Below are 17,894 nucleotides of genomic sequence, written 5' to 3'. Positions count from 1 at the left end.
GAGTCGCAATAAAGAGACTGCCTTATAACATCAGTACATTGGCCGTCCCCAGCATGTGGCTGACCCATCTCTTTTTCCTTCTGACGATGATAGCTTTATTGTCTCTCTTACATCTGTTAAGGGAACAGCAGAAATTGACAATAATCTGCAGTTTAAAATCCCAATCAAGGGAACTGGTTTTCAGTAACCATTATATCACGCTGAGCTTAGCTGCTGGCTACCAAGAACAACTTGGATTTCCTGCAGTCCTGCTGGTTTGGTTGACTGATTAAAAAAACAGGATTTTCCTCTCAAGTGGGGACTGCATAATATTATTTGGGACTGTTTTTTGTTGGTGGTGTAGGACCCCTCCAGACGTCCTTTTTGTTGCATGATGATTTGTGCTCATGATGCTATCAGGGTAGTCATACACTATCATCCTCCTGATATTATTTGCATCTGCAAATACCTAGAGGGCAGTTATGCTAATTCAGTTGCAGTCGATGATAGTCTGTAACCTCCTGCTGAAATCCCTTAACTTTCATACCAGAAGTGTTCTGGGTTTTTCTTTTACTTTCTGTCCCACTTATGTTGCACTATAACCCCTCCAACAACAGATGGCAAGAATGGGGAAGCATCGCTCCCAGTACGTTTCCGAGCAAAATTCAAAGTATTGGTGCTGACCTTTAAAGCCCTAAACAGCCTCGGTCCAGTATACCTGAAGGAGCGTCTTCACCTCCATCGTTCTGCCCGGACACTGAGGTCCAGCGCCGAGAGCCTTCTGGCGGTTCCCTCGCTGCGAGAAGCCAAGTTACAGGGAACCAGACAGAGGGCCTTCTCGGTGGTGGTGCCCGCCCTGTGGAACGCCCTCCCACCAGGTGTCAAGGAAATAAACAACTACCTGACTTTTAGAAGACATCTGAAGGCAGCCCTGTTTAGGGAAGCTTTTAATGTTTAACAGACCACTGTATTTTAATACTTTGTTGGAAGCCGCCCAGAGTGGCTGGGAAAACCCAGCCAGATGGGCGGGGTATAAATAAATTATTATTATTATTATTATTATTATTATTATTATTATTATTAATCACACAACAACCGACAAAGCAGAATAAATTTACCCTTATTGTGTCAAGAACATGCTGCAGAAGACACCCACTATAAAACACTAGTCTAGAGGGTCCTGCAATGTTATACAGAACTACCTCCCCAGGAAGGCCCACCAGGCAACTTCATTGCTTAGTTTTTTGGCCAAAGTGGTAGACAGAAAATGGCTCCAGGCTGTTTGGCACCCTGTTCCTCTCCATCATGCAGCGAATCAAATCAGGCATCTGGGGCGCCGCGCGTTCCCTGCGCCCAGGGCAGACCCAGCCGCCCACAGGGTGGGGTGAGCCAGAGCAGGACGCTCCGTGGGGCCTCCGAGGACTCTGCCTGCCCCCTCCCACTCAGCTGCCCTACAGCTGAGGGGGAGGCAGCAGGTGGACTGTTTGGGGCAGCGCAGAGCCTGTGGGCGCCCAAGCCACCGTGTCACTCCCAGGAGAGACGTGTGGCTCAGGGGCACTGCAGGCCCCGCAGTGAGTGCCACCTGGCATTTTGTCACCCCCCTCAGTGGGGACATCCGGGGCATCCCACCGCCACCGCCTTCCTCTGCCCCTGCCATCATGTAGAACCTGCCTGCATCCTGATGCCATGACAGCCTGCAGTTCCACACATCCCCCCAGCAGCAGCAGCAGTAACCAGTGACATGGAGATGGACAGGAAAACCTCCCTTTCCGTGTGTGATGATGTGAGAACGTTTTATTCCACTAATTTTTCCCCTGCAGTGTTTTAACCTACGCGTGGCTTTAAGATATGATCCTGATCTAAGTCCTTTTTGGATCATTGCATTTATTGTTCTGTCTGTTCTGTTGTACGTATTTTAGGAAGCTTGTAAGTGGCTTTGAATTTATTTATAAAGCAACGCAAAGTAAAAAGAAAAATCAATAAGCAGAATAAACAAAATGGAAAGGCGAGAGGGAGGACTTGTGTTTAACATCTGAGCCAGAGAAGAACATTCAGGGCTGCCTTGCATTTGGGATTGGCATTACAAACCACTGAGATCCATAGATCCAAGCCGGAAAACGCAACATTCAGTGACATCACTAGAATGAAAGTATAGTTGTATTCTGGTCATGTCCTTAAAAAAATTTTTTTAATAGCTCTATTATGAGACACTGGATGGATCTAGACACATCAAAGAAGCGTTTCAGTTAAACACATTTTAAACTTTGTATGAGAAATCAGATTGGCAAAAATGGAACTTCACAGCACCATCTGGTGTCACAGTGTTAGAATGCATAAACAACACATATAAAGTGCTTTTTCTTTGCCAATGCAGCTGAGTCCACTGATAATATAACAAGTTATAGCCTACTAGTAAATCTGCTAATTGCATTATTGGGATATATATAAGGTCTCATTTTCTAAGAAGACAGGGAAATGATAATATATCTTTTAGCTGTAGCTTAATTGGCAATTAGTTATAAATTCGGGGGTGGGAGAGACATAAATGCTCCAACAGACGATCATTTGATTGTAAGTGTCCAAATGTCATTTGGAAGGGGTCCAAATGACAAAACTGACCAACATAGTTAGCGTAAGAGAACGAAGACAACTTGATGTCCCATTTAATGAGAAATGGAGTAATAAAACACAGGTGTGATAAAATTATATAATAGAATATTGGAAAGCAGTGAACCACACATACAGCTGGTAATATGGAAAGCGAATACGAAAGGTGGAGCCATCAGCAAACAATCCGTGCGATGGCTAATGTATGTTTTGATAAACGCCTACGCTAAGCCTATTAGTGTTATGTACGGCTTGTCAAAAAGTCAATGTGAAAAAATATAAAAGGATCCAGATTCTTTTTGCTCAGAATTTGGAGCACGTGCGCACGCATGCTTCTGATGTACAAATGATGCATCGGTGGACCTAGGTGTCTTTTCACCTCTTTTTGCGGAGGGTAGCATGGGACATTCCTGAAATGTAAAGCTCCTTGGGGGCAGTTTTGATTGTGAGCTTTCCCCCTCTGTGGCCTCACTTCAGTCCAAGTCAGACATCCAGTTCTCTGCAAAAACCTCTGGTCAACACACGACCTCATAATGCAACATTCCAAATGCCCACAACTGAGCGAGAGAGAGAGAGAGAGGGAGGGAGGAAGGGAGGGAGGGAGCTTCCCTTACATTTGTTGTGTGTGTGTGTCTTTCATCCAAATGGCAGGGATAACCGAAAGGGAACAAAACAAAAAAAGGGAATCTTCTCCTGCCAAGTCATTATTTTTCTAATGCATATTCCACTGTTGTTGAGTACAATGAGCCATGATGCCAGAGTTCAACCCACTCACCCACCCAAAAAAACAACAACATAGAAGAAGCAGAGGGCTTCGGGGGGGAGGGGGAGAGAGCCTCTGCTTGATCTCCGCTCTGGCAAATCGACAGTCTGCTGCTAATCCTTTTTTACATTCGTCTTGTGTAAGCCCTAATTAATTTTTAATGCCGTACCAAAGTCTTCCATTATAGGCCTGCTTTATTTCTGGAAGCTTTCTGGAAAGCACGGGGCCATCACAACTAGCATGTCTCATCTATGTGACAGTTTTATGGTTCACTTGGAACAATTTGCAAAGCTGTCCATCATCTTCATCCGAGCGACTTTGTGGCTTGGCTATTTTAATCCCCAGCTTCGCAGCGGCACAGGCTTGAGAGCCCCTTAAGTGATACTTCTGAGCCGAACGGAAGAGTTCAAAAAAGTACCACCTACCCTCCCCAAAAAAGCCTGCTGCAAACTGGAAACGATGAGTCTGTGGCTCATTGTACGGTCTTCTGTTTGTGCACTGCGTGGCCTGGGTGCCAGCAAGTTTGCCATGGAAATGTTTCTTCTCCCGCTGTGATGAGCTCATCTTCTCGTGATCTAGCTAGGAGATTTGCATCAAGGAAATGCAGTGCTCAGTGCTCAAGTTGCTACTGCAACGCCTTAAGAACCAAAGCTAATATCCAGGGAAGAGGCTCAGGGTCGACCCAAGAACAGCCTTAACACCATCTAGTGCCTTCCAGGTGTTTGCACTGCAATCCCTAGCAATTGACCTTAGTAGCTGGGAGCGGTGGGAATGGTAGTTCAAAACATCTGAGAGCACCAGGCTGGGGAGGGCTGCTCAAGACTTTCTGTGTGGAACGATGAACAGGCTTACTATGGAATGACCACATGCCTTTCATTCACTTTTGTGCAAGACATTCACACAAGGTGTAAAAATCATTATCCGATTGTGTCATCCATGTGGGTTTGTCTTTTTTTCAGATCACAGGAAATCTGGGGTTTTAAAGAAAAGGACAGAACGGTGGTCTAATAAGGTGTAGATCACCTTAACCCCGCTTTCCCAACTTTTTAAAGAGATACCATTTTCATGTTTGCACTGGTAACATCTTCAATATTCCCATTCCAGTATGGACTATTTAAACTGGATATATTGATTGACAATGTATTGTATTGTAACTGTATTGTAACTTTTGAATAAATGGTTATTGTTTTATTATTATTATTACGAAAAACAAGTGCTTTTGTCTTTTAAAAATTGTAATATTTGTACAATAGCACATAAGATTAAAAAGTGCTTTAGTACATTAAAAAAAAAACAACAACACTTCCTTTCCAGAATTTCCTGGTCAAAGTCACTTGACCAGTGTGGGTTTTCTTCCAGGTGACCTGTTTATTAAGCATACATTATCATTTGTTTGCAGGGATATTATGTGAAGGTGCATCAAAGCAAGTGTGACCCCACACATTCCTGTCACTTTCCATATCACAAAAAGTCCCATTTTGGGGGGGAGAGGGATTGTTGTGAAAGGCCCAGGTTGTGACTGAGTTCCACCTAAAACTCGCAATGATCTGGAAGCGGCCTAAGCTCCCATGAGAGCTCCGGGTATAGGGAGGTATATAAATTCAATAAACAAAAAATAATTAAAATAAATGGTAGGAGAATACCATTCCGTCAACAAGGCTGAATGGAATAATGAATTGATCCTCACGCTACTGCCATGCCAACCCCACTTACCTGCTGCTTAGCCAATAAAGATTGTGGCCTGATTTCACTCAGTGCTGGCACCTGTATCTACACAACTTTTTTTAAAAAAACACTCTGAAAATGATTAGGGCGGGGGGAGACACTTGTTGTGAAGCTCACAATGGAAAATTTCATTCAGTTCTGATTTCAGCTCTATAGCACCATCTGGTGTCATAGTGTTATAATGCATTTATGACTCTCTTTTTTAAAAAACCTAATGTTGCAGATTGCTCACAGTCTGAGTTATTTACACGGCATTCATGCGCCACAAATATGTGCTTGCCTGGGCAATGGTGAATGCATGATATTATACCCACTTACTTACAGCCTAGTCCTATGTATGCATACTCAGAAGCTCCCTTCACTTGGTGAGTTTAATTATATGCATGTATAAAGGTAAAGGTAAAGGGACCCCTGACCATTAGGTCCAGTCATGGCCAACTCTGGGGTTGCGGCGCTCATCTCGCTTTACTGGCCGAGGGAGCCGGCGTACAGCTTCCGGGTCATGTGGCCAGCATGACTAAGCCACTCCTGGCGAACCAGAGCAGCACACGGAAACGCCGTTTACCTTCCCGCCAGAAGGTATCTATTTATCTACTTGCACTTTGACATGCTTTCGAACTGCTAGGTTGGCAGGAGCAGGGACCGAGCAATGGGAGCTCACCCTGTCGTGGGGATTCAAACTGCCGACCTTCTGATCTGCAAGTCCTAGGCTCTGTGATTTAACCCACAGCGTCACCCGCGTCTCTCTATGCATGTATACCCAGAAGTAAACCAACTTGAGTTCCATGGAAGTTACTCTCAAGAAATTATGCATAGGAGTGCAGCCTTAATGGGTGTCAGAGGTGTTAAATTGATTTGCATTCTTTGATCCAATTTGTCTTTGAAAATTCTGAGTTGGGTTGTTTTTGATGCACTCCTGCTGAGTTGGGATTTAAAAAAAATGTATGCTTTTGTGACTTACTTTTCTTGGCTGTGAGCTTTGCCTTGTAAATACGGTTTCTCATTGATGGAGGTTAAATTATTTAACTGAAACATTTACAGTGTGTGGAAAAAAGAACTGAACTTGGAATTTCATAAGAAGCTGTATGCTAGCTACACAAAATGCACTTTGTGATTTGAGGTGACTGGGCAATGACTTGCAGAGCTCAGCAGTACTGCACATATCTGCTTTGCAGTTCCTGGATTCAGTCCCCAACATCTCAAGGTAGAGTGGGAAAGATGTATTGTCTGAAACTCTGGAGAACTGCCAATCACTGTTGAGAATGCTGAACTAGATGGACAACTGGACTGATTCGGTATAAGGCAGCTTTCTGTGCTTCTATGCCTCAATCACAGGAGTGGGAGAATTTTTTTCCTAAGTTTTTTTTATTAAGTTTTCCAAAAATTATAATAAAAATGCAACTCCCTTCTTCGATTGGATTGAAGACTTATACAAACTTGCAACATATGAACAACTTGCATATAAACGCAGACTTGCCATGGACAAATTCAATGATATTTGGAATCCGTTCTTACAAATACTGTAATAGGTTAAGATCTGGTGAAGTACAATAAAAACCTTGTTAAGAATACAGTTTTGGGGCGTGTGTTTCCCCCCCCCTTTATTTTCCCTTCTACACAGGTTCTGTTTCTCTTTTTTGTTTTCTCTCTTTTATTTATGTCTCACCTTGTTTAGTGCACATATAATTATGCACTTTTTGAACTTTCAGTAAAGATGTTTAAAAAAGGTTTTCCAAAAATTCACACATACATTTCAATACATAATAATACATTCTTTTTTCTTTGTTCCGACTTCCGACCCCCTTTTCCATAGTGTTTCTCTCGCTGTGGTGCACCCTGTCTCCTGTCTCTTAAACCTCAACAAAACCTCTTTCCTCCTTTCTGTTGCTCTTAGTTCAAAACCTACTTGAGTGTTCATCATATAGTAATATTTATTTAAATAATCTGAAAAGGGTTTCCATTCTTTCACAAAACCTTGGTCAGTAGGTTCTCTTATTTAAGCTGTTAATTTTGCCAATTTCTGCTTCTTTCCATTTTTGTGCTGCGTTTGTAACATAAATAAACAAATTAATCCTCTTAAGGGGTGGGAGAATCTTTTTCAAGCTGAGGACCATGTTTCTTCATGAGTATCCTTCCAAGGGCTGTGTGCTAATGGTGACTGTGTACAGCCACATATTTCTCCATCCAGGTGAGCAAAAGGTATTATAACAGATCATGGACACATTCCAGCCAGGTAAAATCACTAGAGGAGGGCGCAAAGTCTGGATAAGTCTTGAGGGCCAGATTGGGAGGTATAGAGGGCCTCATTCAGGCCTGAGAGAGCCAGTGTGGTGTAGTGGTTAAGGGCGGTAGATTCATAATCTGGTGAACCGGGTTCACTTCCCCACTCCTCCACATGCAGCTGCTGGGTGACCTTGGGCTAGTCACACTTCTCTGAAGTCCCTCAGCCTCACTCACCGCACAAAGTGTTTGTTGTGGGGGAGGAAGGGAAAGGAGATTATTAGCCGCTTTGAGACTCCTTCAGGTAGTGATAAAGTGGGATATCAAATCCAAACTCCTCCTCCTCCTCCTCCTCCTCCTCCTCCTTCTTCTGAGTTTTCTCTTGCTTTGACGTATAATCTCAGCTCTCTAGAGTGCTATTCTAGGTCGACCCACACTGCAGCATTCTGGAATGGTTGTGTAAATTGGCACATAGCAACATACCTTTTGAAGCTTGTGGAAGTGTTTTTTTGCTTGAAAGTACTAGAATATCAAGGGACGAGGGTGGCGCTGTGGGTTAAACCACAGAGCCTAGGACTTGCCGATCAGAAGGTCGGCGGTTCGAATCCCCACAACGGGGTGAGCTCCCATTGCTGCAACCTAGCCCACCTAGCGGTTCGAAAGCACGTCAAAGTGCAAGTAGATAAATAGGTACTGTTCTGGCAGGAAGGTAAACGGCATTTCCATGCACTGCTCTGGTTTGCCAGAAGCGGCTTAGTCATGCTGGTCACATGACCCAGAAGCTGTACGCCAGCTCCCTCGGCCAATAAAGCGAGATGAGCGCCGCAACCCCAGAGTCGGACGCGACTGGACCTAATGGTCAGGGGTCCCTTTACCTTTACTAGAATATCACCACAGTTCACTACCCTGCAATGTTAGCTGATTGCTGAATTTAACTAAAAATTGTCCAAGCAAATGCTGTTCAATCAAACTGACCAAATTGGAGAGGAGCTGAATTTGACTGTTAATAGAAAGAGACCACTCTACTCCAACATGGCCGCAAGCACCATTCATTTGTGACTTACCTAGCTTACCCAGTCCTTTAATTACTGACTCCCTCCTTCTGTGGCAAGGCAATATGCTCTCTTCCTCTTGAATCTCCACACCCCCCCCACCATATGTTCTCTCAAGCCCATCCAAGCAAGATATATAGAGGTTTCCTTCCGATCCTAATGACATCAGAATTTCTACTTAATTTTTGTTTGGCTTGAGGCATGGGAGGCACAGAAGGCTTTTGCTGTCCCAGAAATGTCTGAACACATGATGTTCAGAGAGCCATGCATTCAATAAAGCACGTAGGCTTCCCCCTGTTGTATCTCACCATTAACCTTGAGGTTTCAGTTGCAACCTGTAGGTTCCCTCCCCTCCCCCCCAAAAAGCTATCATATTTTGCTGTTTCTCAGCTTGAAAGATTTATTTAGAAAAAAAATATATTTTACCAACTTTCCATCCAATGGCAACAAGGTGATATACAATAACAAAGCACATAAAATATTTAAAGAGTTTAAAAAGCGAAAAGGAAGAAACATCAGCAACAATGGAAACCTAGTAAAGGCTTATTTGGGTTGTCTTCACAGATAAAATGCCACAGAAGGTAGAATTCAGCATCACACTTTTATGACTGTTCCATCAGCGCAAGCATTTCCGGAGTCATGAGAGCAGACCTGAAATTGTGTTCTGTTTTGTTGAGCAGGCAAAGAAGCTCAGGCTCCAGGTAATTTATACTCAACCTGCCCAATCCAGAGATCTCATGCTGTTTGCCAATCATGGTGGATGATGTTGCACATTCTTATTCTTTTCAGCACCCGAAGAGGGCTCTAGAACATAAATGCACCCCAGCTCAATGCAAGTCTTCTGGTACATAGAAAAGGAAGGAAGGAAGGAAGGAAGGAAGGAAGGAAGGAAGGAAGGAAGGAAGGAAGGACAGTGGTTGCATACATAAATGAGAATTAAGTGAAGGATCAACATTGGAATGGTTTATGGACTAATTAAGAAATGCAATGTGATATTAGATTATTAGAACTCCGTGAAATTCAGAGCATGGGAAGTCACCCAAAGATATATAATTTGGCAATATATTTAGCTTTTTTATTGTCTTGTAATTTGGAAGGTTATAATGTGGTTTTTATTGGATTATTAAATTGGAAAACTTAATGAAATATTATAAAAAGAAAGAAAGAAAGAAAGAAAGAAAGAAAGAAAGAAAGAAAGAAAGAAAGAGTAGGATTGAATTGATTTTCAGAAAAGAATTTCCAGTATTTTTAATTTTGTATTCTTTTTCATGCTGCTCCTGAGCTGGTGGCAAAATGGCCTGCCCACATTTACCACCCCTGGATTTTGGGTGCAACTGTAGATCTAGTTTTAATGCTGTATACTATTATTTTAATGTTGATTAAGGAACTAACAATCTTGACCCCTCCTCCTTCCATTCCTTCCCTCTTGGTCCATTGCTTCCTTCAACCACCAACATGAACTAGCAACAAGACTTCATGCAGCATTGGGTGAGATGAGATCTTAGGAGAGGTTTTTCTGAGAGAAGCTATTGAATAAAAACTCTGGTGGCTGGAGAGAGAGAGAGAGAGAGAGAGAGAGAGAGAGAGAGGGAGAGAGAGATGGAGAGGCTTCTGGGGCTTCTTTGCATGCCCCTTGCCATATCCTGTGCTGCAGAGGAGGAAAAGCTACCCCAATCTCACCTCATTCTGACCCAGAGCAGCAGCACACAGGAACAAAGGAAGCTGCTTCAGATTGAGTATATAGCTCAGGAGCAGCTCCTCAGGCTTTCAGACAGGAAGTATCTCTCAGCCTTCCCTGGAGATATAGAGTTGAACCTGAGACTTTCTGAATACAGTGGTATCTCAGGTTACAGACGCTTCAGGTTACAGGCACTTCAGGTTACAGACTCCGCTAACCCAGAAATAGTACCTCGGGTTAAGAACTTTGCTTCAGGATGAGAACAGAAATCACGCGGTGGCGGTGCGGTGGCAGCAGGAGGCCCCATTAGCTAAAGTGGTACCTCAGGCTAAGAACAGTTTCAGGTTAAGAACTGACCTCCAGAGCGAATTAAGTTCTTAACCCGAGGTACCACTGTACAAAGCAGCTGCTCTGTCACTGCACTGCGGCACTTTGAAAAGGACCTAGGAAGAATGATCAGCGACAGACCCTTCAGGACCCTGGACAGGTCCCTGGAGCTTCAAACTCCGTCATTGCTTCATCAGCTTTCTTTGGGTTTCTTTGCCTCTGAGCAGCTTTAGCAAGTGAGGCTCTTGGCGAACAAAGAAGCTAATTTCATTCTAGATCCAGAGGGTGGCAACATGAGAACAGGCCTTTTCTGCGGTTGCTCCCCCCTTTGTGGCATGCTTGCCTGGCACCCTCATTACATATCTTGAAGTGCCAGGGAAAACATTCATTCTCATCCAGGCCATTGGCTGGTTAGACAATCGGTGACCTTTTAAATGGGTCTGGGTTTTGCTTTGTTGCTATTATGTTTAATATTTTGTAATTTTCCGTTGTAAATTGCCCTGTGAACTTCAGATATAAATTTAATTAATAATAAGAATAATTTCTCAGTGGAGTTCAGCTCAGAGGCAGCAGTCCCTGGGGATCCTGCCTTGGTGTGGTTGTGTGTGTGTGTGTGTGTGTGAGAGAGAGAGAGAGAGAGAGAGAGAGAGAGAGAGAGAGAGAGATTTACATGGTTCCTGGTTGTTGGACTCAGGCTTAGTGTCAGGAATCAGAGCTACTGATTCTTTGGGTGGTGCTACTAACTGAGCTGGCCCCTCTCCCTCTGAGTCAGTGTCCAAGTCACTACTGGGAGCCTCAGTCATAATACCACCCTGCTTTAAAGGGAGCTAAGTGGCAGCAATATTCCCATCACACTCCTCATTTCCCTGAAATTATCACTTTTCAGAATGTATTCAGCTAATGAGGAGTAGTATTATTGGAGAAGTTTGCCAATGAACAAGACGTTGCCCAAAATCATATTCAACGATGTTCCATCTTTACATCACTGATGTTTTCAAAGCTTGGTTAATAAATAATGCACTGAACTTTGCTGCTGTGCCTTCCTTGTGGTTGATTTCCATCCTTTTCCCTCAGAGATACCTCTTCTCTGCCCTCAGCACACACCCCTTTTTACCACAGGTTTGGTTTCATTTCATTTATTAAATATCTATACCACCCTTCATCTGGGGATTACAGGGCAGTTTATAATATAAAAGCGTAAAAATACATACCATGGTTAGTAACAAAAACAACGTCCCAGGATAAAGGGAAATTACAACTTGTGGGAGAATGATCAACAAAATGTTTGCTCACGCTGAGGAAATCTGCAGAACGATGTGATTACAGCCAATAATGAGTGCGGTCCATCAGTTTACATATTCCTAAGCTCCACTGGCTTCAGTTAAATTTGTGGGCAAGCTATTGTATGCAGAATTTCAGTCAATAACCCATATACAAAAGGCCGACTCAACAGATATTTGAGTTGCTAAATGAAACTTTTTAATCTTCTTTCTAAGAGTACACATTAAAGATACCAGCAAGACGCCCTACTGGGATTCAGCAGAGTTTAATTTTTAATGATGTGTAATAGATCAAGTTCAGCTTCAGTACAAAGAAACATTCACAAAAAGCATCCCAAGTTGTCATTATCAACGATACAAATAGAAAACGCATTGAAGTCTGCTGGAGTGTTGTTAGCCCACCTCCCAATGCATATTACAATAAAAGATCTTGCTGTTCTTGGGAACATGTTGTGTTCTGTTCCTGGTGTAGAACCTCAGCCCTACTTATTTATTATTTTAAGGCACCTCAACACAAAGGCTCCCCAAGGCAGCTTTCAAACTGTAAAACAAAAAGAAAATGAACCAAAATGCGCAGTTACAATTCAAACTGTTAAAGTCAGCAGCATAAAAGCAAGACCCAAAGGGATCTAAACTATTTTTTACTAAAAGTAAAACAGCCGTTATCCATCATCTAAAAGAGAGGGGTGCAGACACCAGGCAAATATGTCCAGGGATGGCATTTAAGCAGTCAAGGGGCCACCGTAAAAAAGGCCCTGTCACTGGTAATACACAGGTAACATCTGAAAATGGAGAAACACAGAACAGTTAGAACATACAAATGTGCCTTCCACCAGGCTTTCAGAGAGAAATATTTCTCAGTCCTACCTGTGAATTAAGCATTAATAATGAGAAAGTGTGGTCTTTCAGATGACACGTGTCCCAAGTCATTTGGTGGCTTGTCCTGACTCAGAGGGAAGTCCCAATGAGTTCAATGGAGCTTAGTTCCCAATAAGACCACCCTAGGTAATGTTTTAAATTGCTGAGCCACAGTGTAGAGTCTTAACCTCTGCCACTCTAATCTACAACCAAAATAAAGCCTAAGTTCACATAACTGCATTTGTTCACATTCACCCCCCATTATTCTTGCCTCTCTCTTCCTTCTCTTCCCCATCTATTTAAATGGCCAGGTAACTTAAGGTTGCAAGCTCACAACCTGGAGAATGTGTGCATGCAAAGGATTCCAATCATTATATGCACTGCGTAGCAACACAAATATATATATGTTATCCCCTGTGATGAGTGATTGGTACAGTCTAGGTTAAGTAAAAAAAAACAAAAACAAAAATTAAATGGTTGAATGCTGTTGACAATCCAGGTTCTCTGTGCTAAATGCCACTGAATACCCTGGTGGTTTGCTGCTGTGTTGTGTGTCAGATCAGGAGCTAATGAGCAAATCTCCTGCAGGTTTCTGTTAGCCTGTCAGAAGTAACTAGCAAAAGCTGCATATCTCTGAATTTGTTTCTCTTCCAACCGCAATTACTATCACTATTCAATAAGAGAAAACAGCAAGCTGGACTGTGCAGCAGTAGTTCTGCCTAAGTTAAGATGGATAGTCACAGATTTGGTGCTGAGGAACCCCAAAATGTTAGTGCTGGGGGACCTCAACATTCATGCAGAGACTGCCTTGACAGGGGTGGCTCAAGACTTCATGAACTGGGCAGAAGGAGGGGAAACCAAGAGTGAGGGATTTTACTTGAACCTCTTTGTCAGGGTCTGATCAATTCCTGCTGATTGCTAGACTCACAGCAAGTGTTTCCCTATGCAAGTGTGGGGAGCCCAGTTAGGATAGCCTATGCCGGGAGGCTTATGAACTCCACAGAGTCTTGGAGAGGCCTTGGGGAGTTTCTGATTGGCAGGGCTGGCACCACTGTTGATGCCCAGGTCATTCTGCAAAATACATTGGTGAACTGGGTGGCTGCTGTGGTTGCTCCTAAGCACCCTCTTCCGCTGAACAGAGCCTGTTCAGCAACTTGGTGTTCAGAAGACCTCAGGGCAATGAAGCAAAGAGCAAGATGGGAAGAGCTCCAGTGAATCTGTACACTAATCAGAGCTCATTATCAAGCCTTCTTAGTGGCAAAGAAGCAGATCTGTTCTGACACCATTGCATCCTCACAGTGCCATCCAGTGGAATTTGTCCAGATACCGTAGTTTGAGCTCTTCTGCAGTCTGGCCCATCTGGTGATGCTAATGAACTCTCAGAAGCTTGCTGGGACATGTCTGCACAGCAGTTTGAGGATAACATTTCTCACATTCACCGTGGCTTGGATACAAAGTCCATCTATGAAAGTGTCCATAACTCCTTCTGGTGATGTTGGGTGAATTTTCATTTTTGAAATCTGAAGATGTGGACAAATTGCTCAGAGAAGTGTGGCTCACGTCCTATCTGCTCCAGCCATGCCCCTTTGGCACATTACATCAAGTAGGTAGAGACTGTCCATCTGCCTTTAGGAGCTGGTAAGTGTCTCCTTGAGGGAAGAAACAGTCCCATCTGCATTAATAGAGGCAGCAAGTTGACTTGCTTGATGAAATCTACCCTGAACCCAGAAGATCTTAATAATTCAGTCATTTGCTAACATGACAGGCAAATTTCCTGACAAATTGGTACAACAAAGCACGGCAAAGAGCACTTGTGGAAAAATTTAATAATAAAATAAAACTGGCACAAGGTTTGAAGCACACAAAAGGGACACAGGTGGCACTGTGAGTTAAACCACAGAGCCTAGGGCTTGCTGATCAGAAGGTCGGCAGTTCGAATCCCCACGACAGGGTGAGCTCCCGTTGCTCGGTCCCAGCTCCTGCCAACCTAGCAGTTCAAAAGCACGTCAAAGTGCAAGTAGATAAATAGGTACTGCTCCGGTGGGAAGGTAAACGGCGTTTCCATGCGCTGCTCTGGTTCGCCAGAAGCGGCTTAGTCATGCTGGTCACATGATCCGGAAGCCGTACGCCGGCTCCCTTGGCCAATAAAGCAAGATGAGTGCCGCAACCCTAGAGTTGGCCACAACTAGACCTAATGGTCAGGGGTCCCTTTACCTTTACCTTTACCTTTACCTTGAAGCACACATACTTATTTGTAATGGAATGGTACAGCTTTTAAAAATGAAAATAGAGCACTCCCCTTACATTATAAAATGTTTTAGTTAACTTAAACTATTTGTTGCCTTAAATGAAAATAAGTAGTCTGGGATAAGAACTTATATCATGCGTTTGTGATTTTGCATGTGTTGCCTAAACACCAGCTTCTGTGATCGGATGGGATATTTCATTTTTTGTCTTTATGATGTGGTTACATGTGAAATAATTTAATGAAGGGGGGGAATTAAGGGAAAGGATGGAGATGAGTTGCAATAGCACTGATCCTTGTGTAAGCACAACTTAGTCAAATACATCCCTGCTTCTCAAATAACCTACCTCGTAATATTGTCTGCCATCCTAAATTCCTTGGGGTGAAGTGTGGGAATTCTAATCTGAAAAGCCATAATAGCAAACATGGAATACTGTGTGCAGACAATTTGTAACGTCTGGTATGTTGGTGACTTTTCAGTGGGTGTTCTTGTCAGTGTCACCCCCGAGAGATCTACATTGGCATGTCTGGTCATCTGACATTCGGATTACCTGAGCTCTGCATTTCCCAATTCATATAGAGTTAGATCTGTTTGTTGTTTGTTTTCCCCTGGCCCTCAGCTATCAAAGGTTATTGCCCCAGCTGCTCTGCACTTATATAATGCCCAGCAGAGCGCTGCTCCGCTCTCTCTGATTATGGATTAGTGTAATAATAATTGTGCATGCAAGACTGTAACAGCTGTGTGCTTTCCAGGGCTAGCACAGATTTCCTGGCTTGTTTTAAAACTACCTAGCAAAGCCGTGTAATCTGCCAGCTCCTCACAAACTGCCGCCCCATCACAGCAGTCCAGCAACTTAAAGGGGAAGAACATTCATCCACTATCTACACCCCCTGTAGCAGGACACCTTGAGCAGAATGATATATCTGCAGACCCTCCAAGCGCCCCTGTTTTCCAGGGACAGCGCTGGATTTACAGAAGCTGCCCCGGTTTCTGATTTGATCCCAGAATGTCCCGCTTTTCCTTAGGACGTCCCTATTTTCATTTGAGAAATGTTGGAGGGTGTGGAGTTATCCAACTCCTGAGCCATCTGAAAGCAGCTTTGTATAGGGAAGGTTTCAAATGTTTAATGTTGTATTGTGTGTTTATATATGCTGGAAGCCACCCAGAATGGCAGGGGCAACCCAGCCAGATGGCCATGGTATAAATATCATTGTCGTTTTTCCTGCTGCTGCTGAATAGGATGCCCCTACAGTGGTACCTCGGGTTACATACGCTTCAGGTTACATATGCTTCAGGTTACAGACTCCGCTAACCCAAAAATTGTACCTCGGGATAAAAACTTTGCTTCAGGATGAGAACAGATATTGTGCTCCGGCGGCGCGGCAGCAACAGGAAGCCCCATTAGCTAAAGTGGTGCTTCAGGTTAAGAACAGTTTCAGGTTAAGAACGGACCTCCAGAATGAATTAAGTACTTTACCCGAGATACCACTGTATTTTCATCAGAGAAATGTTGGAGGGTATGCATCTGCCCCAAACATAACCTGGTCAGGGGTACAAAATGAGACTTGAATGTCATGCTCAATATTTAATCAGAGGCAAGCAATATGATGCCCTCCGGATGTTGTGTAGATGACTACTCCCTCTGTCCTTGTCAGTATGGCCAACAGCCCAGGATGGTAGGAGTTGAAGTCTGCTGCATCTGGAGGCGTTGTGGCTGTTCATTGTGTTAAATTAGGCGATGCTTTCTTCTGAGCTTGGAACAATCATATGTTTTCACTGATATATCTACTGCATACAATACAGTGGTAAATATATCAGCTTGTGGGAACAGCCTGGTGAGTGGCCTTTTCCCCAGGTTGCTGTCATTGTTCTTCTTGCGGCAGCTGCATGCACACTCTCCAGGTGGAGCCGCCATGTATCGGATGGAGGTATAACAAGATGTTGGCTACCCCTTCCATAGCACTTGCATACTTCTAATGCAACACTGGTGCTGAGGTGCCACTTGTGAGAAGCAGAGCCTCCGCACATGAGATTGCCATAGATCCCATGACCTTGCCAACCATGCATAGAGCTGGTCCTCACAAATGCTTGATTGCTTCCTGGCTGCAACCTCCAAATGCCCCTAAGGGCTCTTACAACATGAATTGGTGCCTGGAGACTCAATAAGTTAAGTGACTTTCGGGGGCGGGGAACATTGGGTCTGTGGTCTTACAAATTGTGATGATCGTGCAAGTTCCGGGCTGTAGCTATTTGATCCACGAGGACTCGTGTTATTGTTTTTTTGCAACTGCAGTAATAGCCATACCTAGCGTTTCTACCTTGTGTTTTAAGTGTCCCTTCCACAAGGTAGGCCAGTGTTTACAACCCTCCATATTGCAGGCGATCTGGCTGAGGCTGAAGCATAAGCCCTTACCAGACATGAGTCTGTGTAGGAATTAATTATACCACATTGCAGTGCAATGGTATAGTTAGGTGATTCCAGACTTAGGCTCTGGGAATTGCAGCTCTGTGAAGGGAACATGGGGTCTCCCAACAGCTCCCAGCACCTTTAACCAACCACGCTTCCCAGGATTCAGTGGGAGAAGTCATGACTATTTAAAGTGGTATGATACTTGTAAAGGGAATTGGGGGTTGCTCGTGCGTAAGGGGGCTGCTGCTCTAGGCAACGTTGTCTGGCTAAACCTTTCCCTGGCTGGACAGCCCTTTCTCCGTGGCTGTGTCAGTCACTGGCAGAATCCGTCAGTGGGTGTTTCCTCAACTTCTTCCAACATAAAAGCTCTTTGACGCCAAGTCTCCGCCTAGCTTCCCTGCGCGGAAGTCTTCTGCGCAGAGTGGGCGTGGCCAGCGGAGGTCCTGGGCTCTCCCCGCTGGTCTCTGTGGAAGAGTCTTGGAGCCATCTCTCCGAAGTCCTTCCCTGCTCCCCTTTCTTCCTGGTGTCACGCCGATTTCCTTCCCCAAAGGAAGTGTTCTCTCTCTCCCTGCTGGTCCCTCCTCCTGCATCGTTGGGAAGCCTTACCTCCACTCTTGGCTCCGATGGCAGTTCCCTGACAATACTGCTGTAAATGTATCATGCAGATGGGGCTTTTAATAGTCTTACAGCGCCCCACCTCTTTAGATAGAAATATGTTTTTCTCCACTTGCAAATCAAAATGTGGTGAG

The 17,894-nt window shown here is 44.0% G+C and overlaps 2 long non-coding RNA genes across 2 annotated transcripts in view; one reads left to right on the top strand and one right to left on the bottom strand.

Moving 5' to 3' along the window:
• Nucleotides 1-17,894, bottom strand: part of LOC310753143 — a 254,263-nt gene that overhangs the window by 186,979 nt on the left and 49,390 nt on the right. The window lies entirely within an intron of this gene.
• LOC310753188 lies at nucleotides 1,703-9,028 on the top strand. Its single transcript, XR_014543266.1, has 3 exons — nucleotides 1,703-1,762; nucleotides 4,309-4,361; nucleotides 8,911-9,028. It is a non-coding gene; the product is annotated as an uncharacterized lncRNA (long non-coding RNA).

This window comes from Podarcis filfolensis (genome assembly GCF_964270895.1).
Source record: "Podarcis filfolensis genome assembly, chromosome: 17".
Classification (NCBI taxonomy): domain Eukaryota; kingdom Metazoa; phylum Chordata; class Lepidosauria; order Squamata; family Lacertidae; genus Podarcis; species Podarcis filfolensis.
The sequence above is the reverse complement of the archived record's forward strand: the minus strand, read 5'-3'. Positions and strand labels throughout refer to the sequence as shown.